General features: G+C 33.6%; 1 pseudogene; it reads left to right on the top strand.

Moving 5' to 3' along the window:
• Positions 1–1,416: 1,416 nt before the first annotated feature.
• Positions 1,417–2,298, top strand: LOC114025584 (annotated as a pseudogene).
• The last annotated feature ends 6,989 nt before the right edge of the window (positions 2,299–9,287 follow it).

Below are 9,287 nucleotides of genomic sequence, written 5' to 3'. Positions count from 1 at the left end.
GACTGAGTTGCCAGTGGTTCCCGTGGACGACTCATGATGCTCATATAGTCCAAACCTGGGCTCATGAAGCTATCTGCAAATTGTATATACCAACACTTTGCTGTAAAACCAGCTACCTGCTTTGCGTTGGTCTCTGCTTTAATCAGGCAGAATTGTTTAAACAACTAGATTATGTGCTGATGCATTGTTTGCCCTAAGAAGTACTTTTTTCCTTTCAGGTACCACAAAAGAACGAAGTTACTACATTCTTTTAATTGTTTAATGTGCTATCTTATAGTATCATTTGTACAAATGACCAAAGAAACATAGTTTGATGACTGTGAAATCTTCCAGTACTACCAGACAGCACAGTTTTACAAAATGGCCACTGGAAAATTAATAAAGAGAGGGTCAAATGTCACAAGCCTGTAATTATAAATGGCTACATGGTTGTAAGATCCTTATTTTTGATGTAACAATAATATCAATTTGTATAATGCCTTTCATGTACACTATCTCATTTGATCATCATATGAATGATCTGAAACAGCATAAATATCATTATCTTCATTTAACAGATAAGGAAATTGAGGGGTCAGTGAGGTTAAGCAATTTGTTTAAAATCATAAGACTGCTATTTAATGAAGTCATTGTTCTTTGTAGGAGAAAGTGATCACTGTTACAAGCTTCCCTACTTAGTTAGTCTTGATAGTATACTAATTTTCAGTTGACATCTCTTCACCTTATGGTTCACTTGTAATGAAGAATAATTTGGTCCTTTACCACTCAGGATCAGACAGAACAATGAATCTTCAAGAAGGTGCAGCATTTCCTCATGTGACTTGGAGAAAGTGGCTTTCTATTGTCAGTAGCAATTTTTTTTTATTTAAAATTCATTTGTCTCTTATAAAGGTACAGCATCCCCCAAATGACCCTTAGATCTAGGATAGAACTCAAAGTGTTGAAGGTGTGCACTGGCCTCCAATGTTTTCAAAGGATAGGAAAGAACAGGCTACAGAGACTTTTACAAGATGGAAAGTAATTAAATGTGGCCTGACTAGACCAAAAACAATTGGTTTAAGATTTAATGATACAGAGACTTTCAATTCCATCACTTTAGATTTTCTTATCCTAGTGGACATTCAAATATTCTCTGCCCACCAGGCTACTTGCCCATTATGCACTCGTTCACTCATCTTTCAGGTTTCCTCTTTTTGTATGTGAAAGATGCAGCTAGGATTAGGAAAGGAATTGACTGGTTATCTAGTTTTATGCTATTTTAGGATTTTTTGCATGTGTGTCTTTAGATAAACTGTTAAGAATTATAGATGGGCTTTGGCTCTAATGACTGCCTGAAAGAGCTGGCTGTCCACTCCAGCTTTTGCCACTGCTATAGCTGTTGCTGTTTTCATAAAGCTGCTACAATTTGGTCTAAGGAGATTAAAAAATGGAAACCTTTGATGCATCACTTAATAGTTATATGCACACATGGCTTGGACCAAGAGACTCCCGTGTAAAAGGGTGGTTTCTTTTGTGTAACTATATACCTGCTTTTGTCTTCTCTGTCTTATAGTTATTAATTGTATGGCTAGGACCAAAATACATGCAGAATAAACAATCAGTCTCCTGCAGGGGCTTTCTTGTGGTTTATAACCTTGGACTTTCGCTGCTGTCTCTATATGTTTTGTGTGTTAGTAACAGGAGTATGGGAAGGAGAATACAATTTCTTCTGTCAGGACACTCACAGTGGAGGGGAAGCAGATATGAAGATCATCTGGGTCCTCTGGTGGTACTACTTCTCCAAACTCATTGAGTTTATGGACACCTTTATTTTATGAAATAATAACCATCAAATTACCATCCTACATGTGTACCACCATGCCTCCATGCTGAATATCTGGTGGTTTGTCATGAGCTGGATGCCCCGTGTTCGCTCTTATTTTGGTACCACTCTTAATAGCTTTACCCAAGTTCTCATGTATTCTTACTACAGTCTATCTGCTGTTCCATCTATGTGCCAGTATTTGTGGTGGAAGAAGTACATCACTCAGATACAGCTGTTCTAGTTTGTGTTGACAATCATTCAGACTAGCTGTGGTATTGTGTGGCCTTACGCATTCCCTCTGGGCTGGTTATACTTCCAAAATGGCTATATGATTTCATAGATTCGCTTCTTCACAAATTCAGACTTATAACAAGAAGGCATCGACCTGGAGGAAAGACTACCAGAATGGGTCCATGGCTGCAGTGAACAGGCACATATACAGCTTTTCTTCTCTGGAAAACAATGAGAAACCAAGAAAACAAAAGAAGGATTGAAGACCAAACATTTAGAAACCCCAGACAACAAAATTATCTGATTGTAAGCATGATGTTAGTTGTACACTGATACTCTTGACAGCTACTGTAACTATTCATGCCTGTAATAGTGTGATTTATGTAGGACTTAATCAGTGCAAACCAGAAAAATTGCATAAAGATTATTAAAGTAGGTGTAAGACTTTTTAACCATTCTGGGCTCTTACTGACCCCGCTGTAGACTGTGGAAGGGAGTATTACTACAGCAAATGCCATTGCTGTTGCCTTATTAGTCAATATGATAGGTGCTGAATTGTGATTCACAATTTTCAAATATTGTAATCCAGGCTCATTTTTTTTACTATAGATCATAAATGTGATTATAAATATAAATGTGTATGTTGCTTTAGTAGAGATAAACACACATGCCTTAAACATGTGCTTTGAAAGGACTGTAAGGAAACCTCCCCAAAAATAACAAAAAAATAAAAAGGCAGGTTCCAAAGTTTTTCATTTTAAAATTAAGGTTGTGTTTTAAGTTTTGTTTTTTTGCTTTTAATTTTGATTTTCTTAATATGTTTTACTTAGAAAGATCGAAGACCACAGTTTATATGATGAGTGACATCTGAAGCATATGTTTAAGTGGCTTGTGTACATTTCAGTGAAATCAGCAATGGCACCTCCAGCTTTACAATGTTGTCTTTCTTCAAGCAGGCCTAGATTCTAATGGAGCTATCAGTTTAACTTTTTAAGAGATTGTATTTTTTTTAATTTTGCATGCTGCCATTAATGTAAGAAAATAAAGATAAATGTGTGCTACAGCAACCATGACTACACACACACACACACACACATATAGCTTGTCTTCAAGGCTTAAAGAAGAGTGTATGGTGGACAGACTGGTTTTAGTTTCTCAACTCCAAATTGCTAAGTGGCTTTTATATAGGGGAACAATGCTGATTTTGTTTCACACATCATAGGTAGGATATATACCTTTCCTAAAAGATAACTGAGTACTTCTAATGTAACACAGTCCTACAGATGATCTATGATCATTGGCAGGGGTCATATTTAGGTTGGTTTCTGTACTGCTATCTGTTCAGATGCAAAGTTTTCTTTTTTGATTTTTGTTTTGATTTTTTTTGTTTTGTTTTTTAATGTGCCTAGATTACCAAAAAGAAAAGAGAGAACACTTTCCCAAATTTTGAGATTTTTTAAAAGGTAAAATTTAAACAGATAGCTACAGTAGAAGAGAGAACTGGGAAATTTGGAGATGATTGTTTAGTATGTCTTATATATCACTTGTAATTTTTCTGCTTGGTATCTAAAGATTTGTTCAGAACTGCTTTTTTTTTAAATTATATACTGCTTACCATAAAATCTTGTCTTGCACTCTTGAGTGGCAAAAACAGATAAGAGTTATTGTATATGTCCTTTAAAGTGTTGGAACTTAGCTTGTAAATAAATATCTTATTCACTGAGCAGCAATTACATTTAACTACTCATGGAGTATATCTTAGAGAATCATTGACTTAAATGTATAGACTGTTGTTTTAATATTTATGTAAATATCAGTTTACCATGCTTTAATTTTGCACATCCATATCTTAGGAGAATGCATGAGTTCTCTTATTAGTGGGTTTTCTTTACTTGTTTTGAAAAAGTCATGGCATCTGTTTACATTTACCTTATCAAAACTAGAGAGTGCATGTGTATGTCTTCATTCCTAGATGCCAGTCTGCAAAAATCTTTACATATTTCAGTACAGAAGCTATAATACTCCATAGTGCAAAGTGTGCTAGAAATAAATCCTTAGCTCATCTGTATATACCCACATTGTTAAACAATGTCAAAACATTAATCATTAAAACATTTTTGATAAAAAAAAAATTATAGCTGGGCATTGTAGCACATCCCTGCAATCCCTCTTAGTGAATGAGCTACCAGATCTTTTGAGCTGAGTGATTCTGTCCTGTAGTGATCTAGAACAATTGAATGGTCACATTAGGTTCAGAATTAACATGATGAGCCTCTGGGAGTAAGGAACCTCTGGGTATGGGGTAGCCACCAGGTTACATAGGGAAGAATTGGTCCATGTCTGAGGTAAAGCACACCAAAGCTCTCATGTCAATAAGACCTGTGAGGCTAACACTAATCCCTAAGACTAGACCTGTGAGTAACCACTTCATTTCCAGCCTAGCAGAGATACAGAGACATAGTCTTAAAAAAAAATTATTGGCTCATTATGCAAACAAAGTAATTAAAATCTCCATGCATGTTGACTTCAGCCTAGACTTCCAAAAGGTCAAATATTGAAAAAGAAAATGGTACTATAGCAGCAATTTGCACTACCAAAGAACTTGAAACAAAAGTAGAAGGCTATTGATGGAGAATGAGCTAAACAATTTGGGATACATGAATATAATGGACTATTATTATACTTTATAACTTGATGAATATAAAGAATATAGAGAAGTCTTTATATTATATCCATGCTATATATACAGAGAAGCATGAGAAACCAATTTAAATAAGAATGAACCAATTCTAATAAGAACCAGGAAAACAACATAAACAATAGCTACAGCAATGCAAATTGAAAACACAAGAACAACAAAATCTTGAATGATTTTGTTATGCTAATTACATTTGTAATTGTTGTTTTGTAATTCTTGTAATGGTAATTATAATGTTTGTCCCCATAGAAGAGATGAAAAAATATATCTCTTTTCCTTGTAGATGTAGGGGGCTATATACCATCAAATTTGGTTGATGTTTTGGTTGATTTTTACTAAACTTTTTCCCTTCTCTGTAAAAATGCTTTATTATATAGAATGCCTCTCTGAATAGGAGAATGAGAAGGAATATATTTGTGAATGAAGATAATATAAACATAAATTATGTCAATACAAATATAAAAAGTAAATATTCACCAAAATTTATGGATGTATTCCCAAATGACTTTAATAAATTATAAAACAAAATAAGACATAAGTGAAATATGCAATAAATTCTATCAATTATATGTTTTAAAAAAGAAATATATCCTTAACTTATGGAAGTTATTTTGAATGGATTTAATGTTTCTAATGAGCCAGAAAGTCTTTCTGTTCCTCTCCTGAGAAAAATTATCTCTGTTCATTGGAGTTTAACAAGCACAACAACTCGTTGGACCTGTTTACATTTTTATTTGAGTCTGGACTTGTGATTTAATTGGTTTAGGGACTCCTGGTGAGAAAATTATCTCTGCAAATGCAGCTCAGTTTTGCTTTGCAACTTAATAGTCTTAGAGAGTAGATTTGGACACTGAGGGTTCATGTGACTTGCCAAGAGTCACACAGTCAGCACAGATTTGAACCTAGATCTTCCTAGTTCAAAGTCAGCTTTCTATCCTACCCTGCCTCTCTATTGAAATAACATAAATACTATATTATTTTGTAACATATGCAATATATGCAAACAAACACACATGTTAATGTGCATCAAATAGAAGATCAACTAAGTTGTTAAATGATAAACAGTGAAATGCAAAAAACAAGGCACCAATTATAGGTGAGTTTAGCATTCTTTTTTTTTTGCTTTTTGGTGAGGCAATTGGGGTTAAATGACTTATCTAGGGTCACACAGCTAGTAAGTGTCTGAGGTCAGATTTGAATTCAGGTCCTCCTGACTTCAAGGTCAGAGCTCTATTCACTGCACCACCTAGCTGTCCCACTTAGCATTCTTCTGACAGAGCTTGATAAATTTAACAGAAAGATAAACAAGAAGGAAATTATAAACTTAGACAGAATTTTGGGAGAAAATGAAATTGATAGATGGATACAACTGATTCTTGAGAATATGTCCATATTTTGAGGACTTTTCCAAACATCAGTCATATGTTAGGGCACAAAGAACTAACAAAAAAAAAGAAAGGAAGGAAGGAAGGAAGTATAGAAAGAAAGAAATAAAGAAAGAAAGAAAACAAATGAAGAAATGCAGAAATATTAAACCCATGTCTGCAGCACAATAAAAATTATGAGCCATGAGAAATTATAAATTAAAGATGCAAACCTAAGTGGCAATTTAAAAATGCTATCTTAAACAATGAGTAGATCAAAGACCAAATTACAAAAATAGTGTAGAAAATTATTTAAAGATTATGGTATAATAGCAAGACAATGTATCAAAATTTATGAGACACAAATAAATCAATCCTTATAAGAAACTATATATCCATAAATCCTTCTGATAAAAAAATGAGTTGAGGGGAAGAAAACCAGTGAATTCAACATGCAATTTTTTAAATTTAAGAGACCTACAAATTAATAATTCCAAATGAAACAAAAGAAGATATATTGAAAATTAAAGATAAGAAAAAGGAATGATATAGCATCCTTATACAGATATTACAGCAATATGAACAAAACACATATTCACTTTGGTCAAATTGGATTCATATCAGGGATATAAGGATAATTCAATATTAGGAAAATAATTCGCACAAGTCATCAAAAAAATAAACAAAACCATGGAATTGCATATATATACCACAGACCAGATAGATAAATAGATAAATAGTTCTTGATTATATAAATATCTATGTGTGTATGTATATATGTATATGTATGTATATATGTGTGTATGTGTGTGTATGTATGTGTATGTATGGTGTTTTCCCTATGCAATTATTACTATTTGCCAGGGAAAATACTAACATTTCCCAGTAAATACTACCATGTAAAACAAGGATATTCTCTTTTCCCCAGCTGTTATTTAATATTTTTCTATAAATGCTAGAAATAGCAATGACAAGAGGAAGAAATTAAAGACATGTAATTAGACAAACAAGATAAAACTATCCATATTTCATTATGATAATGTTTTCACGTAGAAAATCCTTAGGAATCAAGAAAAGGAACTAATTGAGAATTGCTTTAGTAGAGTAGCAGAATATAAAATAAGCCTTAAAAAAATCAACATTTTTAAATAATAGGAAACTCCAAGAGAGTATAAGAGAAAGGGAATTTACAATCAAAAATAACTATAATATACATTTAATATTGCTATGCCTAGGCTTTAGCTGCATTTAAATAGGCAAAGTTCCCAGGTAAATGAGTTCTGTATAGGTAAGGTTTTGCTGTTTGTTTGTTTTTTCTGCCTATATCCTGTCAAAACCAGTTAAAAGGCTACTTATCTATACGTAAGTCATAGTATAAGAAATGTGTTTTTCATCAACTTTATATTTTCAGTGTTAATCTCTTGCCTATTAGACAAGATTTCCCCAAGGAGGCATTGTAGTGTTCTGTGGCTTGATGAAATTAGTAAAATGCCATCTGCAAATAAGTGCGTTTGAATGACACAAATAGGAAATAATTATTAGTACTTTATTGAACATGAATACTTTATTTGAACTTGAAAAATATTATTCCTCTCTCTGAGATACCTTTCCTTAAACTTTACAAGTCCCTCATAATTCTGTCTGTAATTTGCTTAGCTACAGACTTTTCAAACTTGATCAAATAAATGAAAGGAACACTACGAGATAAATGTATTTCTCAAGTCCATGAAAGTGATAATATTCTAGAATAAAAGAATGAATAGCCATCATTCTATCAATTTGCTCCACTGTCATTCCATTTTTAATAAGCCTATTAACATGCAATTGATATGAATAGGGAACAGACAGATCTTTAAATTGAATGACTCTATAATCTGTTTATAATCCTATGCATGAGTCTTATTATTTCAAAGTCTGCTATGAAAAATCATCCATCTTTGTATATGCACAAAACCTTCATACCATTAAAAAAATCAGTTACATTTGCATGATTATAGATTTATTGTTTTATCATATGCACATGTATATGTAGACTTAATAAAATACATCACTACATATAAAACAGCAAAATAAAATTTTCATTTATTTCACCTTTTAATAGGTTTTTGAAAAAAATTCAATAAATATTAGCCTATATCATATCTACATTAGAAATAAACTATGGAAAGCAGCCTTTTCTCACCCTTAATTAGTCCTCTGAATTGAAGACAATCAGACAGATGGGACATAATTTGAATATGGAAAAATCGCTACCATCGCACTTTAATTAGTGCTATAGGATGACTCTCTCTTCAGATAAAAGTAGATATGACAAAGATGTGCTTCACATATTGAAGAGGATAATTAAAGTGCCACATGCTCAGACCAATGTGTGTATAGAACTGATTAAAACTAAATCTCCAGAAGCAATGATGGATGAGTTTTTAATGCATGAGAGTGTACCTATAGGCAGAATGTGTAAAAAGAAAGAGGAAACAAAAAGGAATGCTGTATTGAACAAGATTGACTCTGGAGAAAAAAAAAAGAAAGAAAGAGAGGGAAAGAAAATATACTTCCTTCCCATCTTGGCAGGGAAGAGGCTATGGTTGTGGGATTATGAGACAGCATGCATTGCCAGATTTGGGTACTTTGTTGGTTAGTTTTACTAAACTTTTTTTTCTTTTTTTTTAATTCTTTGTTACAAGTCTCACTGGGTAGATGAGAGGTAATAAAGACTCTTAAAAGTAAAGAGTATATGATAATGAAACTTTAAAAAAGTTTTTTGGGGGGCAGAGCCAAGATGGCAGAGTAAAAGCAGTGACTTGATTGAGCTCTCCCCCAAATCCCTCCAAATACCTATAAAATGGCTCTAAACAAATTCTAAAGCAGCAGAACCCACAAAAAGACAGAGTGAAACAAATTTGCAGCCCAAGACAGTCTGGATGAAAAGGATCTGAAAGGTATATTGTGCCAAGCGAGGAGAAGAGTGCAGTTCAGCGTGGGCACACAGGCAAGGCAGGCCTCAGCGAACCTGGAGCAGGCCTCAGAGGACTGAATTGCGGGCAACTGTGGCTATATCCAGACTTCTCAAACCACAAACACCAAAGACAACTTAGAAGGTCAGTGGGGAAAGGTCTGTGACTGCAGTGAGAGAGAGAAACTTAGTCACAACATCAGTCCCCAAGTTTGGCCCCGGGACAGCGATTGCCTC

Source organism: Vombatus ursinus, unplaced genomic scaffold (genome assembly GCF_900497805.2).
Source record: "Vombatus ursinus unplaced genomic scaffold, bare-nosed wombat genome assembly UNPS02014832.1, whole genome shotgun sequence".
In the NCBI taxonomy this organism is placed as follows: Eukaryota; Metazoa; Chordata; class Mammalia; order Diprotodontia; family Vombatidae; genus Vombatus; species Vombatus ursinus.
This window is presented reverse-complemented; position numbering and strand designations above follow the sequence as displayed.